This window comes from Phaethon aethereus, assembly GCF_964289735.1.
Source record: "Phaethon aethereus genome assembly, chromosome: 1".
Classification (NCBI taxonomy): domain Eukaryota; kingdom Metazoa; phylum Chordata; class Aves; order Phaethontiformes; family Phaethontidae; genus Phaethon; species Phaethon aethereus.
Genome location: NC_138575.1, coordinates 112,159,499 through 112,179,182, shown reverse-complemented (window position 1 = coordinate 112,179,182; position 19,684 = coordinate 112,159,499).

Genomic DNA, 19,684 nt, shown 5'->3' with positions numbered 1-19,684 from the left:
CAATGATTATAACCCCTTGCAAACACAAAGAATAAATAGGATCCATATTATATTCTACTGTATTTTGGGAAGATAAAAACTGAAACCAATTGCTTATTGAGAACATATTAAAACATAGTTTCCATCCTTTCTAACTGGTCTCCATTTCAATGATAATGCAGTAGCAGCCTGTTTAAACAGTGTCTAAAACCCCAAGGTTTTGCGTTGAAATTTCCAGATTAGATTGTCATTGACTAGAACTGAAAACTATTATTTTCTGATGTACATGATTGTCAGTAACTAAATAATTACACAAACAAATAGATGTGCTTTCTAAAACATGTAATTTTATTTGGATTTTTTTGAACATAATATGTCACTTTTTAGACTAGGTCCTTTCAACTCCAATGCAAGTGTTATTTATTGGTGTCTTAAACAAAAATGTTACCGACTCAAAATAATTTTGGTGGTGGTAGATTTAGAAATATAACCAGTAATATCACTTTATTTTATTATTATAACTTGATAGAAGTGATACCATGTCCTGGTATTCACTTCATTTTATTCTGGGTCATACAAAGAATTAACGGATTACCATTTGTAACTTGTTTATGTCGGTTGTTTTTTCCAGAAAAATTGAAGACCTTTCCTCCATGTCCATATTTATGCATATTTCCACCACACACCCTCTGGACGCTTCAGAACACTGATGATCCCAATTGTTAATAACATTACAAGCATTCTGTCTTTCTGAGATGGAGACAGATTCCATTGTATTTCAGTAAGACATTTGGGAGAATCTTCCAAAGCATCACTTCAAAACAAAGGACATCCATTTAGTGGGCATTTGATTAGCTCGCTTCTATACCACAGAACTGAAAAAAACGCAGATATTGTTTCTAATTTTGTTCTGTGTAATTTCATCCATCCAAATACTGTTTTTCCAGTGATTATAGGTTGTTCTTTTACTGTGGAAAAAAGCAGCTTTACCATCACTGCAACAAATCCAAGCCTTGTCTAACTCAGCAAACCAAATGTTACCATTTTAACAGGATTGTTCTTTGTTCTGTTTGATGTTTATCTTCATGTTTGACCTTCAATATGTTTTGAAACATCTTTACGTGGCAGGTAAAGCCAAGCAGGATGCAGGCATAAATGAGTTTCATGTCAACTAGTTAAACTTGAAGAAGTATTATATCTGATAACCTTGTATTTATTTAAAAAACCCATTCCACTTTTAGTTTTAGTTAATAACACCTCTATTAGCAATGTTCTCAAACATTAGAAGAAAAAATACATTTAAAAGTAAAGAAAAGATTGCTGGGATTTAGCAGTCACATCAGCCTTCTGTCTGTGCCGGGCTCCCACCCACTTCATGTTAATTTAGCTAGTTGTTATAAGGACAAAACAGTTTTATTGGCAAGGGCCAAAGACTTTGAACAATAGGTCACAGCACTTACCAAAATTAAAGAAGAGGGATAAATTATAAGCTATGGAAAACAGACAGCTTGAACTTGAACAGTATTTGACAGGTGAGTTATAATAATTGTGTGCATGACTTCAGTGCAATTGTGCAAGTGATAAGAGGAATTAGTTCTGGCATGATTGAAATCACAAGAACATCTGCCACAAAAAAATACAAATAAACAAAAAACCCCAACAAGACCTTCAAAGATGTCTTTTTTTAGCAAACTATAGTTAAGCCACTGAATAGGACTTTATCGAAACGTAGACTTTGCTACTCACTGCAGAAGTGAGTTTAATTCATAATTAAGCCATTCATAAATTTAGATTTATATATAACTAGTTTAGTCATTCCTGCTAATCTGCAGTGGGAATTTGTATTCAGGTGGCAAATGGCACATTGACATTCTGTAACTATGCTGTCTTTCGGCATGACAGATTTGTTTGTTGCATATATTAACACCAAACAACTTCTTAAAATGTAGTTTAGTTTTTAAATAACATTTGGTAATCCTATATTGGGTAAATATCTTCTGATGAACCACTAGCAGAATGAATTCTTATAAACAGTGTGCTAGATGTCCATCTTTGCAAAACATCACTTAGCATATGCAGTATAGAAAACCACCTTTAAAAGAAAATGTGTTTAAATATTCATTCTTGTTACATGGAAGACTATAACCATATATTGCTGCATTCTTTAATAAAAAATCAGAAATGGTAGTGATTTATTTTCCTATTCTGTGTCTCTGATTAGTTTAAAAATCTTTTATAGGAATGAAAAAACAAAAAAAAGTAAAAATTTTTTTGCAAAAAAAATTGTCCAAATTTTGCCCAAAATTGCAAACACAAACTATGTCATATAACGCAAAAACATTTTAAAAAAAAAGCCACAAATTTATTCATTTTCAAATAAAAATAATGTTTAAAAAAAAGCTGTAGACCTTCTACATGTGAGGTTGGAAATTATTAAAGAACACAAGCTTTGGCACAGATACCGAATGAATGCCCAGAGTTAACACATTTGAACCGGGTAAAAAACCTCAAGCAACTGAATTTTGGCATGCTGTGAAAACATGTAATGCCGCAAAAGAAGAATTGAGACATAATATTGCAAAGTTAGTTTCATATTTTTTTGGAAAGAAAAGGAGCGTAGAGCTGAAGACAAGAAAGAAATTAAAGCCACATTAACTTAATCTTAGACTTAATCTGTCTGCGATTTTGAACAACTTCAAATAGGAAAAAACCCCACAGAATAATGAAGGAAAAATGTAGGAAAATATGCAACAAAGTTTTACAAAACCTAAACAAAAGTTAGCATGCCAGATCATTACAACCCCCTTTTTTAATAACTAACTTTTTTATAAATAGAAAATGCTGTTTATCTAACCAATCTAAATGCCAATAATGCATATAATATTAGACTATATAGTATATTTATAGACAAACTGGAGAAAACAGACATTGATAGGAAGTTGGAGAAGCTGCTAGCAAAACGTGCCAGCAAGTTGAAAGGAGAGGTGCCATAGAAGTTGGAGATTATTAGTACAACTTCCCAGGAAGGTGCGCTGATTTATTTGATATTTTCATTAGTGTCCTTGACCTAAAAAATAAGTATGTGCAGGGTGTGTGTGTGTTGTATGCCTACTTGCTCTCTCCAACCCCCACCCCCTGCACACAGAGTGGTAAAATGTGTCAATAAGAAACATCATCAATACACGTCAGGAGCAAAGTACAACAAGGCAGGAACAACCTTGAATCCTGGAGTAACAGCAGTGGAACAAAGTGTAAAGTACAAAGGCATGTATTTATGAACTGGAGCTAATAACAAGAATTTCTGATCTGAGTACTCATAAGGTAGAAAAGACAGATGAAGAAGATTTAATATATTGGTTCATCCCAAAATGACTACAAAGTACCAACAGTATTACAGCAAGATATAGGTGAATTTAATCTAATAATGCATCAAAAGAGAATTTTCTTGTGTTCTGTTTAAATCCTGGGATTGTGAATTGGACAGTTTTCCTTAAATATATGGACTTCTAAGTCTATGTCATGGTATGAAAACACAGGCAGATAAGTCATCAGGTTTTTTAAAAAAGGAAAATACTGGCTTTTAACTAAAAGGAAAATTGGGTTGTATTATAGAATTTTCATTAGCTAGCACACCTTGTGGTGCCCATTGTAAATGCTAATTCTGGATTTTTTAATTACACAATATTTACACTCTGTCTCCCATTCATTTGGGGAATTTGATACTACTATATCCTCCCATATATGAGGCTAAAACAGAATTAGGGCCCTAAGTGTGGGGACAGTTAAAGAGAATAAATAGAATGGGATACCACAAAGCCGCTCTCTTCCTATAGTGAGGATTAATCGATAGAGATCTAGATCTTCTACTTCATTTTGTTGTAGGCTTCTCAAATGTACCCTTTCTCTTAAAAGCTGAAAAGGGATTTCTTTTCTTTAAAGATCTAGCTGGGAGAGGAACTGGACAATTTCTGTTTCAACCTCTAGACAGCAGTGAGATCTCAGAGGACTGACTAGAGAGAATTCATCTGGTGAGAGAAGAATATTACATTTATTTTCTGCCTCTAGGACTTCAGCTCATGTTTTCCTCTCCCTGAAGCCATTGTGGTGGGTTGACCTTGGCTGGCTGTGAGATGCCCACTCAGCTGCTCTCTCATTTCCCCCAAAAACAGGACAGGGGGAGAAAATAGGATGAAGCAGCTCATCTGTCTGGATAAAGACGGGGAAATCACTTACCATCACGGGCAAAACAGACTTTACTTGGGAAACATTAAATTAATGCCTTCCCAATTATAACAGATTTGAATGGTAAGAAACAAAGATAAAAGTTAAAACACCTTCCTCCTACCATCACTTCTCCCGAGGGTACACTTCACTCCTTCATCCCCAACTCCTCTACCCACCCCCTGCCCAAGGGGTTAAGGGGATGAGGAATGGGAGGGTTGTAGTTGGTCTATAACAGCTGCTCTCTGCTTCTCTTTCCTCCTCACGCATTTCCCCTGCTCCAACATAGGGTCTCCACAGTCTCCAGTCCTTCAAGATGAACCTGCTCCAGTGTGGGTCCTTCCTACATGCTGCAGTTTCACCAGGGCATATCCTGCTCCTGCATGGAGTCTTCCACAGGTGCAGTGTGGATATCTGCCCTACCACGGTCTCTCCAGAGTGTACAAGGAAATAACTGCTCCACCATGGTCTCTCTAGAGTCTGCAGGGAAATACCTGCTCCACTGTGATCTCTCCAGAGGCTGTGAAGAAATCTCTGCTACAGCACCTGAGGCACTTCCTCTTCTTCTTCATCCTCTCACCTCAATGTTTGCAGGGCTGTTTCTCTCACTTCTTCCCTCACTCCTCGGCAGCTTTTTGCCCTTTCTTACACACATTTTTCCCAAGGTGCCACCATTTTGGCTGAGAGGCTCAACTCTGTTCTGTGGTGGGTCTGCTGGAGCAGATTATGACTGTTTCTGACGTGGGGCAGCCCTGGCCTCTCCTCACAGAGGCGTCCTTGCAGCTGCCCAACAGCAAACACTTGCATATGGACATCCAGAGCCTCTCCCTGCAGACAGCCATCCAGAATCCATTTCTATGGCTGGCCAGTTACACCCCAGTTTGCCAGCCAGCCATTCCTGCAGCTGGCCAGCCAGAGCTGATCAACCTGGCGTCTGAGCCTCTACCCCAGCTGGCCAGCTGGAATCTCTTTTCCTCAGCTGATGAGCCGGAGTCACTCTGCCTGGCTGCTGAGACAGACCCTCTCTCCCTGGCTGGTCAGGCACAGCCTCTAACCCTGATGGCAACCCTGATGGAAATGAGATTTTTTCCAGCTGTGTAATGCGTTTGACCCTGGCTGTACACCAGGTGCCCACCAAGCCACTCTACCACTCCCTTTCTTCAGCAGGACAGGGTGGAGAAATATATGACAAAAGGCTCATGGGTTGAGATAAGGACAGGGAGAGATCACTCACCAATTACCATCACAGGCAAAACAGACTCAACTCAGAGAAATGAATCTGATTTATTATCAAACAAAATCAGAGTAGGGTAATGAGAACTAAACCCAAATCTTAAAACATTTTACTCCTACACTTCCCTTCTTCCCAGCCTTAACCTTACTCTCAATTTTCTCTAACTCCTCCCTCTGAGCAGCACAGGGGGATGGGGAATGGAGGTTGCAGTCGGTTCATCACACGTTGTTTCTGCCGCTCCTTCATCCTCAGGGGGAGGGCTCCTCACACTCTTCCCCTGCTCCAGCGTGGGGTCCCTCCCACAGGAGACAGTCCTTTATGAATTGCTCCAACGTGAGTCCTTTCCACTGAGTGCAGTCCTTCTGGGGGTCACAAGTCCAGCCAGCAAACCTGCTCCAGCATGGGCTCCTCTCTCTCCACAGGTCCACAGGTCCTGCCAGGAGCTTCCTCCAGTGTGGGCCTCCCATGGGGTCACAGCTTTCTTTGGGCATCCACCTGCTCCAGCATGGGGTCCTCCATGGACTGCAGGTGGGTATCTGTTCCACCATGGACCACCATGGGCTGCAGGGGAACAGCCTGCCTCACCATGGTCTTCACCACAGGCTTCAGGAGATTCAAGTCCTCCCCCTCCTTTTTCAATGACCTTGGTGTCTGCAGCGTTGTTTCTCTCACATATTCTCACTCCTCTCTTCTGGTTGCTGTTGCGCAGAAGGTATTTTTCCCTCTTCTTAAATATGTGATCCCAGAGGCGCTACCAACATTGCTGATGGGCTCCGTCTTGGCCAGCAGTGGGTCCGTCTTGGAGCTGGCTGGCATTGGCTCTATCAGACATATGGGAAGCTTCTAGCAGCTTCTCACAGAAGCCACACCTGTAGCCCCCCCACTACCAAAACCTTGCCACACAAACCCAATACAGGCTGATCAGACAGGGCCCAATTCCTTGGTCAGATGGACAGAGCCCTCTTCACCCCATCCAGCCAGCTAGAGCCCTGTTTCCCCTGGCCAGCCAGCCTGAGCCCTCTTTATCTGGCCAGTTAAGCAGGGCCCAATTCCCCCGGCTGGCCAGCTAGACTTTCTTTTCCTTGTCCAGCTAGCTAGGGCCCAATTCCCTGACCGGCCAGCCAGGGCTCAATTTCCCCAACCAGCAAGCCAGAGCCCTTTTTCCCCTGGCCAGACAGCCAGAGTCCTCTCTGCCTGGCTGGCCAGCCAGAGCCTTTTTTCTCCAGAGGGCCATCCAGGGCCCAGTTCCCCTGGCCAGTCATCCAAAGCCCTCTTTCCCCCCGCTGGCCAGCCAGTGCCCATTTCACCAGCTGGTAAGCCAGGACTCAACTCCTTTGCCAACCAGCAAGGGTCCTCTCTTTGCTGACCAGCCAGCCAGAGGCCTGGGTAGCTTAGCACTTAGCAAGCACTTAGCATTATTATAACTGTTCTCTGAAGCTACTGAGACAGTATTTCCCAAAGCCTCTGCAATATTTCTCCTTCACTTTTCTCACGCCATTATTTTCCTGTTGTTGTTCTCATGGCTTTGTACCTGCAAACCCCAACAGTGCTGTTATGGGAAATTTTCATGGGAAACAACAACTGTTTGTTGGCGGGTGGGGAAATGATGGGGACAAAAACTTTTTTCCTCTACTTCATTACCTTGTTTTGTACATCTCAGTTTATGCTGGCAAAACCCAACCGTATTGTACAACAGAGTAGTTATTTAATAATTTGTATTTGTATTTTATCATAATTTATGATTATTTAAATAATTATTTTATTATTAGTTTATACGTTATTTTATGATTAGTTAATTTATTTTTTCATGAACTGAAACAGAATCCCATTCGTTATAATTTAATTAATTTTAAAACATTTTTATTTTATTTAAAAAATTATAATCATTATTTAATCGTTATTTTCCAATAGTGTACACAATTGGAGCTTAACAACCAAAGTACAATATTTGCACCTGATCACCATATTCCAGTCACCACTAATAGTGTCATGAACAACTAAAAGACAAATTAAATAGGTACTTATAAAAAGGATACAGTACGCAAAGGATACCGGCTGTGAAGCGGCCGCCTTGCAGGCCCCACTGCCAGCGCCTTGCAATGTTAAACCAACTGCACAACACAGCCTCAAAGCCACGAGCCCCTGTGGAAGGGAGATGACGGGCCATGTTTCCCCTCATGCGACAGAGGACATTCCAAGCTCCAGGCACTGCTTGATGCAACAACAAAAAAATCATAACCTGAACCGACACACTTTGAGTTGTAACCGAATGCTATGATCTGCCGTGCGTGCTTCCTGTCTGTGGCCATATGACAGCGAATCCTGCTATCTGTACTCTCTCAAAACTGTGAGGTAGGTGGTGAGTGCTCTCTTCTGAAAGGGGAGTAATATTCTTCCATGCGTAGAGGAGGATTAAACCCGTGTGCTTTTAATCCTTAGAAAAACAATTGCCAAGAAAGACTGACTACGCACCCCAACTGTTGCATGTTGTGGTGAGTAGGAGAGAGAGGTCAATAGCAGCAGAATCACCTCTATTTCTTCTAAAAAAGAAAACAACATCTGTAACTTCCACCTCTTTTTAGCTCAGTTTTGCATTTTTGACAGTCAGATTTAGAGAGCAAATACTTTGCATGCTCAATCTTAGCAAGACTCAGTTGTTTTGACGTGTTTCTAGAGGGAAAACCAGTAATAACTGGGAAGAATTTTTCTGAATTACAGTAATAAATGTGCGCACATGTGCTTTAAATGTCTCTCTAAGGTCTGGATGCAGAAAAGTTTATAAGTAATGGAGAAGTTAAGTGATTTCTTTTCTTGATAGAGCTTGTAGGCCCTTATCTCTGTAGCTGCTGGTGTTTTAAGTTTTAAAGTCCTTCTGTCTCCTAAGACTCAAATACCACCATTGTCTTTAACAGTGAAAATGTTAAAGAAAATTGTAAAATTCAGAATAATTTTGAGGGTGATAGTATCACAGAACTGCCCTTAAGAATCTTACTCTTTTTAGCTGGGATCCATTCTTACAGGCCTAGTGCTCAATAAGAGGTCAAATCTGCCATTATGGCAAGTCCAATTTTAATATGGGAAGAACAGATTCAAAATAATAGAGAAACAAGGTACTCAGCAAATTTGTTACAAAAATCTAGGAGATGACAGATGTTCTTTTTCTAAACTGCAGTGCTTTCTCAGTGTCTCTTGTTTAATTCAAAATATTTGTTCTGTACCCGATATAGGGAAAACATATACAGGACAGGAAGTGTTTTTTAAAATATTGTATATAGCTGAATTTCACATAATTTTCCACAAATTATTTACATTTCCTGTCTCTGTGAATGTCTGATTCCCTAAATACTAAGTGAGATTCTTAGCTTCCTATTACAAAAACAAGAAACAAATGGTTCACTTCATACTTAAAGCTTTTGTATGAGAAAATAAATACAAATAAATAAAAGCTTGATAAATGCAGTTCTTTAAATTATTTTCTAATACTAGCCTGTACTTTTGCACTGTTTTTCTAATAGATGGAACCCAAGAATTTAAGAATACAGAGCCTCAAGGTAGCTATCAAGAAAATGAGGGTTGAATAGAAATCATCTTACAGCTTCTCATCTTTTAATTACTAGGGCAATTTTAGGCAGCCCCTATGCTCAGAAATCCACTGCTACAGTTGCCACTTTTGATGATGCCATTCTCAGACATTTAACAATTTCAGTCCTGTGGTACAGCTTTCTGTGGCTCATTGCAAGAACAATCCTCTAATTTTTTCCACATGACCTAGTATTCCAGACACCTTCTACAGGAATAGCAGAAACCCTATTACCTGCTATGATCTGTCGGGTGTAGCTACTGATATCATCCCTGCATCTCAACCCAAAGTACCACTGAACTCGGGGAAAGAGACAGAGGACGAGTCAGTAACACACTGCTGCAAACGCATGGGCAGTTCCCCCAAGATCGGTTGTGTTGCTGACATGAAACAGTGTTTTCATAATCAGGATCCTGTTTAGCATAGGAAATGAAGAACATACTGTTCCAAATGAAACACCGGGGGAGATTTAAGTAGGCAGAATGTAATTGCTTGACTTGGTATCTAAACAGCACACCGGAGTGTTAACATTGTTATTCCTTTTAATAGTTTGATGGAGTTTTTAATGAACACAAGATCACTGAAAAGTTTCTTATTTGTAGCCATAATTGGAAAGAGAGGTAAAAAGCCAGAGGTTTTTCCTCTTTTAACTTTCTAAGGTGTGAAAAATGAAGAGGAAACAACAGAGTGAAATGAAAGAGAACATAAGAACAGAAAACCAAGAAGTTTCTTTTTTCTCTTTTACCAAGGAAAAAAAAAAAGAAAAGATACAAGCTTTATCCTTTATGCTTTACACATATGGTACCCCATATTGGTCATTTTTTATATTTTGTGTTAGGTAGGTAAAACGATATAATGCTCATCAGTGATTCTTGCATGAAATACCTACTTTGAAAGTTTTAGAATAGGCAAAAATGGCATGATGTCCCCAGCTAAGTTGCTACAACAGAAAATTACTTATCTGGATGAAAATGTGGATTTTTAATTCATCTTGTCCCATCTTCTAGTCATTTGGATCTCATCCAATGAATTTTCTGTGCTAGGACAAAGTACTTTCAACTTTAATTGATATGAGTGGGAACCTGGAGATCATAGTTAATATTACTGTCCTGTTAGTCAAAGTAAATATGGTGGGACGCTTAAATCCTTTCACCTAGTACATTGTAATAAAGCAGACAATCATATTTTTATATGGAAATTGAGTAAACCAGTATAAAATTTATTAGTGAAGTAATTGCTATTTTAGTTTTCATTCTCTGATTAGTTGACCACCTCTGAACACAAAGTACTTTGTTTTTGTACAGTTTAACTTCTAATCACATCATGCAGCATGAAGTAAATAGTCTTTCAGAAGTCTTAAATTTACTATGTTTCCATGGTAACCAAGTTATAATCTCCTAAAATAATGTATGAGCTTTGTCGTAAAAGATCTAATTTCCATAAAGCTATTTTCATTACCATTAATTAAGTTACAATCTTTCAATACTTTACCAATTATCTCCCTTATCAACTTTGTCCAGGATTTGTGTCGTGCTAACTAGCTTAAATGTTGCCTAAGTCGTCTCACATTTATTTGGAAATATGAGGATTAACTTCTTCTGCACTGTTGGAGTCTTTCCAATGTTTTTTAAATACATCTAGAGATGCAATCTGTGTCACAGAGTGCTTCTAGGCCAGTTTTAAAAATTGTTTCAGGCCAAGATGTGGGGAATTCTTAAATTTGATCACTAAGTTACTGTGTCATATATTTGTAGACAGGCACAAATTAATTTGTTTTCACAGTAAAACACTAAAAGCTGTCATTAAACAAGTCTTTGTGTGAGGCTAATTGGAGGGAAGGAATGTTTAGTTGCATTATATTTTGCAATAGTTAGAAACAGCGTAACAGCAAACTGTAAAGTCATAGCTCAGGAGGAGACTGATAATGTTAAAGCTGATCATGAAATAAATTTCCTGAAAGAAAGGTTTTCTCTCCAACCAAATGCAAGCACAATGAGATATGTGTCATTCTTCTGCAGCCGTCTGTCTGTATGAAAGACAGGGATTTTGGAAAATGTAGGGAAGTCACTGGAAACCAAATGAAATTTCTGAGCAGACTACAGCCTGCTACCATTTGTTTCTATTGCATTTGGAGAAATATTCTCTGTAATGACACAGAATTGTACTGACTAGGTGCAAAATCTGAATCTTATCTTCTTAGGTCAAGTAGGGAAAAAACCAATAGGAATAGAAATAAGAGAGTCAAACTTCTCTCCATTAAAAGGAACACATAAATTTATTTGATTACTTCTAATTTTCTGTATTGTTATTGACATTTTATCTGCCCTAACTAAAACTCACCCTAAATCATAGCCATATTTTTTAAAATATTTTTACATAATTCTTATTTTGCTGGTATTTATCTATTCCAAAAACCTAGGCTACTCATGAATCTCAAAGAATATTTGGCAGTAGAAATTTCAGCCCAAATATTATATTTTAACAACATTATTATTTGTTAACCAGAATATATCAGTCAACCAGAAATAATATTCAAATGCATATTTTTTAATGGTTAATTTTGTCCAAGCAAGAAGAAAGTAGTTAGAAACATGTGTAATTACTTTCTCCTAAGACTACTGTAACTGAGAAGGAGGAAATTCAATAATGGCATTTTGTGCCACATACTGTAAATGTAGTCTGTTGATTTTGATAGTTGGCCATATTTCCTTCATGACCAAACTCAGAACTTAAACTGCTTATAGCAGCAGGGCAAAGATTGTTAGATTCTTGTGAAATATGGCATAAAAATATGAAGGCCTACCTGTTACACTATTATAACTGTTTTCTCCTGTAAACCAGTCTATACCGGCAATCTGGTAAGAAAACATTAAGATTACTTAAATATGTATTGCCTTGTTCAGTTCACGTTTATTTTGTTCTGGTTTTTATGACACTTTTTAATATCTCCCAGATTTAAGACTACTTTTAGATATGACTGAATAGATACACTTATCTGTATACATATATAATATGTACCAGTTATGACATTTTGTGGCTTGTATAGCTTGTATAGCTACCCATATGTCGTGGTTTAGCCCCAGCCAGCAACTAAGCACCACGCAGCCGCTCGCTCACTCCCCCACGGTGGCACGGGGGAGAGAATTGGAAGAGTAAAAGTGAGGAAACTCATGGTTTGAGATAAAGACAGTTTAATAAGTAAAGCAAAAGCTGCGCACGCAAGCAAAGCAAAACAAGGAATCCGTTCACCACTCCCCATGGGCAGGCAGGTGTTCAGCCATCTCCAGGGAAGCAGGGCTCCGTCACACGTAATGGTTTCTTGGGAAGACAGACGCCATAACTCCGAACGTCCCTCCACCCCTTCCTTCTTCTTTGTCCCAGCTTTATATACTGAGCATGACGTTATATGGTATGGAATATCTCTTTGGCCAGCCTGGGTCAGCTGTCCCAGCTGTGTCCCCTCCCAGCTTCCCGTGCACCCCCAGCCTGCTCGCTGCAGGCCAGCATGAGAAGCTGGACTGTCCTTGACTACTTAGCAACAACTCAAAACATCAGCACCTTATCAACATTTTCTCATCCCAAATCCAAAACATAGCCTCACGCTAGCTTCTATGAAGAAAATTAACTCTACTCTGGCTGAAACCAGGACATTATCCACCCCTTATTCCATACCATTTATGTTATGCTCAGGTACCACACTATCCAATATAACCTCATTAACCACCACCCCCCTTTCCCATCCTTTAATATAATACACAGATTATCATCCCCTTAGTCCATAGACTTCCCTCCAAAATGTCCATGAAATATCTGCTGAGTTCATTTAGTCCATGACTTTGGGCTCCATTCCTTATGGTGGTCACTCAGAACAGGCGAGGTGGGGTGTTGCATGGAGTTACTGGGCACCAAAGCCGGCTCAGGTCAGGTCACTGCTGCACTGGCACTGCTTCTTGTAAGGCTTGTCCTCCATTCGTTCAGGTGGTTCCTGCTATAGTAGTTCCTATAACATGCAACTCAAATCGTGGGTTACAACAGTTTAAAGGTACTTCCATTACAATCTCCACCCCTGGGCCCTTTGTACTGGACCATAGGGTTTAACATTGCAATGAACTCCTCCCCTTGCCCCTGCTCCAGCTTGGACTTATCCACAGACTGCAGTCCCTTCCGTGAGCCACAGTCTCTCCAGGGGTATATCTGCTGTGGTATAGACTTATCCACAGTTGCAGTCACTTCGAGGTGCACCTGCTCCAAAATGGCCGTCTCCACGGGCCACACTACCTCCAGAGATAAATCTGCTCCAACGTGGCCTTACCCATAGTTCCAGTTCCTCCAGCAATATACCTGCACTGTTGAGGGCTTCTCCATGGCCACACACTTTGAGGTGCTCCAAGCATGACCTCATGCACAACCAATAATGCTTCAAGGTGCACCTGCTGCAACATAGACTTATCCACAGCCACAGACGCTTCGAGATGTACCTTCAGCGTGGACTTATCCGTGTGCCACAATCCCATCAGAGGTATACCTGCTGCGGCACAGACATAACCATGGCCACAGATGCTTCGAGATATACCTGCTCCTGGCATGGGCTTACGCACGGTCACAGACGCTTCGGGGTGTCCTGCTCCCACATGGACTCACCCACAGGTCACAGTCCCTTCGACTCAAGTTCACAGTGGAGTTCCAGCCTATTCAGTACAGCAGCACAGGAAAAAAAAAAACCAGCAATACCCCGGCCATCTGCCAGCCCAGGCCCAAGGCCATTGCTGTTATCAGAATCTTCCCAGGCACAGCAGAGTCAGACGATCAGCAGTACAGCAGCATCGAAAGCAAAAAGCAGCCACTAACGAGCACTGGACGCTAATACATGCAGGGAAGGCAAACCCATGGCAAGCACAGGGGCCTGGCAATTAATGGCTAAACAGCAATAACAACTATAAATATTATCATCTAGCACATTCCAATCAAACTTGTCATTATCTCAAACACTTCGTGCCCCACGTTGGGCGCCAAAAAGGACTGTCATGGTTTAGCCCCAGCCAGCAACTAAGCACCACGCAGCCGCTCGCTCACTCCCCCACGGTGGCACGGGGGAGAGAATTGGAAGAGTAAAAGTGAGGAAACTCATGGTTTGAGATAAAGACAGTTTAATAAGTAAAGCAAAAGCTGCGCACGCAAGCAAAGCAAAACAAGGAATCCGTTCACCACTCCCCATGGGCAGGCAGGTGTTCAGCCATCTCCAGGGAAGCAGGGCTCCGTCACACGTAATGGTTTCTTGGGAAGACAGACGCCATAACTCCGAACGTCCCTCCACCCCTTCCTTCTTCTTTGTCCCAGCTTTATATACTGAGCATGACGTTATATGGTATGGAATATCTCTTTGGCCAGCCTGGGTCAGCTGTCCCAGCTGTGTCCCCTCCCAGCTTCCCGTGCACCCCCAGCCTTCTCGCTGCAGGCCAGCATGAGAAGCTGGACTGTCCTTGACTACTTAGCAACAACTCAAAACATCAGCACCTTATCAACATTTTCTCATCCCAAATCCAAAACATAGCCTCACGCTAGCTTCTATGAAGAAAATTAACTCTACTCTGGCTGAAACCAGGACACCATAATAAATTTATTTTATTATATCTAATCTTATGATAATATTAGAACACTTTAAAAAGAACACATAACAAAGGTATATGTTTGTAAATGCAAGAAAAAAATGAAAAGAATGAAAACCACACACCCCCGTAAGAATTATTCATAACAGATAAGGAAGACAAATAGGTAATCTATATACCACCCTGTTAATGGCTGTGCTACTTAGATGTTGTAAACCAATGATGTTCCACTGAAACTACTTCAGCATCTGGCCCAAAAGTAGAGAAAACCTTCCAATTTACTTGGAATTCTTTTCCCTTGGTCAGAACCTGTTAAGATTTATAAGAAAAAGGAGGATATATTACCTGATTATCAGGATTAAACCTGAGAGTTTGCCATCTGTATTATAGGGCTCTGAATTCAAATGGATGGATACGATTTCCATCACTGCATACTTTCTGGCTCATGAACAATATGTTAAAAATAAAATTTATAACTTTGGAGTTCCAGTGGGAAAACTGTCATAGCTAATGCTAGTGTGGACAGTATATTGATGGATTTTACAGTTTTGTCACATTAGCAATACTTCCATGAACATTTATCTTGCTGACAGTGACTTTGACAGTAAGAGACCCACTCTATAGAAATGTTGCACTTTCATTAAAAAATCAAGCTGTTTTCCCTACCTGGTGGTCTGGTACATCTCTGCCTTGTAAATTAAGACTCTGGAGAGAAAGTAACCTTGAGACTGCTTTGCCTTACAGGCCTTCTATTACTGTCTAGTGGAGGGGAGAGCCATTTCTCTTAGTGCAAATGAGTGGCACCTGCTTTCACTCTTGGACTTGGGAATCCCTTTCTCAGATTAAGTGAAACATTAGGAGGAGAGGGGTTGTCACTGAGACCATCAATACAGCATCTCTTTATGTTGCAATGGTGGTGCTTTCACAACTGAACAAATAATGATGTCTATTCTTCTAGGTTAAAGACTTAGGAAAACACTCTGGACTATGATAACAATGTAAAGAGACCTTGAAGTTATTTTCTGTTTTGCCCTCTCCTTGATGCAAATGCTAGAGGATATTGACAGTAAGTTTCAATCACGTTTACTTTATTTTTCCTCATGCAGACTGCCCCAGCAAAAATTTGTGACTTACTCATTTTCACCTGCCAAAATTAGAAAATTGCTGGCAATCTAAAATGGACTGAACCCAGAATCTCATTTTCCTTTTAACCTAATTAGTAAAAAGATGGCTCTCTAAATTCCTGAAAACAAAATTCCTAGCATCACATACACTTTTTCAAAGTACAGATAGAGGATTGTTTTCAAAAATACATTTTGCAGGTAACAGGCTGTGAATGCTTCTGTAATTTATCAGATTATTGTAATCAGGATTTATAAAGAAAAACTTTTGTGAATTAAATCCACTGGCTTCCAGTTGATGCTTTGCAATAAAACAGACACTGTACACATTTTGCTTACATTCTACTATATTGGTTCATTGTTATAGAAAATCATCCTAATCTGTTTAAGTGACCATGAAAACTTTGTATTTTTCACTGGACTTTGCAACTATTCTTCCATTAAGATATTAGTACCTGAAAGCATTAGTCAGCTGTGCATTTCCTGATTTCTCTGGGAAATTCATATGCATTCAGGATATAAGACTTGTCTGAATCATTCTCATTTTCTTTTGCTACTTAAGTGATAAGCATCAGCATCAACAATGAAAATCCTTTTCTTTGCACTGGCTGCTACAGTTGGATGTTGACCAAAAATCTACAAAATTATTTTTAAAGGCAAAAAATTGGTGAGACAGCAAGGAATAGAAGAAAAAAGGATACTTTAAAAGAATCCATAAAGTTTTGCCCAGCTGTCATCAACAACATAGAGGACATTTACTCTGAGACAGGCATGACATAAAAGTCAAACTCAGAACAAATTGGATAGAGAAAGCTCTCCAGCTATAGAAGAAAGTAAGAAAGAAAAATCTTTTTGAGAAAGAAGAAATAGACAATAAAATATAGCAGATGTCTATGAATCAAGTGGTTATTAGACAGAGAGGAATTTAAATGATTAGTTGTTTGTCACTAGCAGGATACAACTGATACAATGTACTGCAGTCTATAGAAAGAGATGATTGAACAAAAGACAAAAGGGAAAAAATGAGAATAAGCCATAATTAGTAGTTCATTCTTCTGTTCAATTGTAACATCTTTCAAATTAAGTCAGTGTTTGAAATATGCAAATTACTAAATTCAAAGATGTTTACTTGGCCTAAAGTGAGGCTTAGAACTGAAGAAAGTATATTACAGTCTTGTAATTTATCTAGTATACTATTACATTGCAGAAATCTAAGTGTAACAGAATTCGTTTAAAAGTTATATAAGATCATTCTGTTAGAGGTTTATTAGGTGTAGCGAATTGATTTTTTCCTTCTTTCTTTCACAATTATTGTGGAGGTCAGAGAAAACACATAGCAACTTACTCCTTTTGGTCATCCTTTAAATTAAATTTTTTCTTCGGGAAATTTCTCTGAAGTATTAAATGCATTTGTCACAGGACCTTGAAAAAATAATTAAGGAAAACCAGAAATAACCTTTTTCTGTACTATTATGTGTTTAAAACATTTTGCAGGTTTTTTTTTTATTTCTATTACCATGAAGATTATAGAAATATTTTTATCATAACTAAGAAATCAAGCAGCTTTTCAAAACATGAAGATTTAGCTGTAGTTTGACATACGATGGATTAGGGAAAGCAGGAAAAAGTGTCTGGAGAGGAGCAAACAATTCTTATAAACAAAGAACTTTTCCAGGTCTCAAGTTCAACTTCTAGTTCCAAAAATATCCTGCTGACAAATTATTTCTCTGTTTCATGGCCATTTTAGAAGTCTGGAAGTCAGTTCAGGAAGAAAAGCTATCTGTGAAATATTATTGGCATTTTACTAAGATACTTCTCTGCAGATTCAATAAACATTTCCTTTGGAGTATTCTAAACATTTTATGGTTGCAAAGCTTCCTGTCTTTGGACTGCTCATGTGTTTTATCTTCATGTGATGTCTTCATCAAAAGAGAGAGTTATTTGCAATGTTTGCTTTTAACTTTAAAGGACTTTTTATTCCATCACCTTGAGTTTCCCTCATTTACAAAATCATCAACCGTTTTGTCAGCTGAATGTTTGAAAGATGAAGTTAACCTAGGAAATTTTAGGGAGAGGAAAGGGAAACTTTTTTTTTTCCTGAAACACAGGCTATTAAAATAACATGCATTTGGCCATGAAATATTTTAGAACTATTTAAAAACAGGTTCCAGAAATAATTAACATTTCTATAATGATTTTAATATGATTTAAGAAGAAGTAGGGACATTTTCTATACTAGTAAAGCCTATGGCAAAATTCCTGTCTACTGCATCAAGGACAGAATTGAGCTCTGATTTTCTTTGTGAAGGACTTTTGATACTAAACTGCAAAATGGTTTTCAAGCTTGCCAAAGCCATCTTCCATGGTATAAATACAAAATTACTGTCTTATTATAGTTAAAAACTTCTAATCATTGAGAATCAAATTATTATCTTAAATTTCTATGCATGGTATTTACAATTTATATATTCAATATGAATACCTACTTCAACATGAAAGTTTCCTACAGAAAAAGCAAACTAATGGTGACAGCTAACAACTATTTATAAATACTCCAGTCAGTAATGGTCAAACTCTATCATGAACTAACTAAAGCAAGGAGATGAAAGGAAGACTGAGATATGTGCCACTTTTTCTAGGAAAGTCACTTTGTCAACAAATTCTTCTTCACTCTGAAGACAACTTAGCGTAATTCCCTTAGAGCATATCAAGAAAAATTTCTGTTAAATCCTCTGGATGTGAATGACTTTCATGCTCACTTTTCAAATAAAGATGACGACATTATAAAGACATATTTCAGGTGGCAATGCCTTCTTTTTGGAAGAGTGATAAACTACCTTGCAGACTACCGAAACACTAAAGACTTGAGTGCCCCTGTACTTAACTGAATACTAATGTTGCTATCATGTTCAGTGGAACTGTACTGGCCAAGAGACTCTTGCCGTCCATTTCCACAGTTCATATGACTGGGATGTGGATGGGTCTCAGGTGACTCTCTGACTCCTCATGAACAGAATCTTATGTACGCAATCAGAAATAAGACTTATCTCAGTGGATCCTCTTCTATCAGACATGTCCAGTAAAACACTATGAAGAAGAGTCATGTTCCTTGGCTTCATTCTGTCCATAAAATCTCTACCTTGAATACAACCTTGGATAAGGATCTATGTGTGTTAATATGGGAAAACTATACTTTTAAATATTTTTTCATCTGAGCAACCCCCTGAGATCTTTTTTGTGCCATGAATTGTTTCAAAACGTAAAAATAAACAAATACTATAAGTTAAAGAACTTTTGAGGCTTTTGGTGGTTTTGAGTATTATATTTGGTTACTACTTCACTATTAATACTATTTAAGCCATTGACATATGAGGATTTTGCCTTTTGCTTCCTTAAATAAGCCCTTGCCAGCAGCAAGACTTACTAACCAATAAGCACTGACTCCCATTACACTGTACTGTAATATTGTACTCCCTGAGATGCTTGGGCTTCACCAAAAGCAGGTAAAGGATTCAGCATTCAGGGCTTTTTAGAACATTATATAAGAAGTGTTTTGAATTAACATAAGATAGCAGTGAACTGTTAAGTAGTGATAGTTAAGTAAAACAAAACCAAAATAAAACTTCATGATTTCTACTAAACAGTTCGTCCCATGCATTTCCTGGGACAGCAGATCATGTCCCATTTTCTTAATGGTTGTATAGACCACTTTAAACATATATTTCCCCCCGATCTTAACAGAGGAGGGAAATAATTCCAACTATGAGAGTAGATATCCTGTTTTCTTGAAGTATTTTAATATAATTGACTTTTACTCTAAGATGTTTTACAAACTTGGAGAAGGCAGAAGAATACTGCAATGCTGAGCTCAATACACATGGAGAGGTCACAAACTGCAGTGAATTCCTCTGCGGTTATATAAAAGCCTATACATCTGTACTTA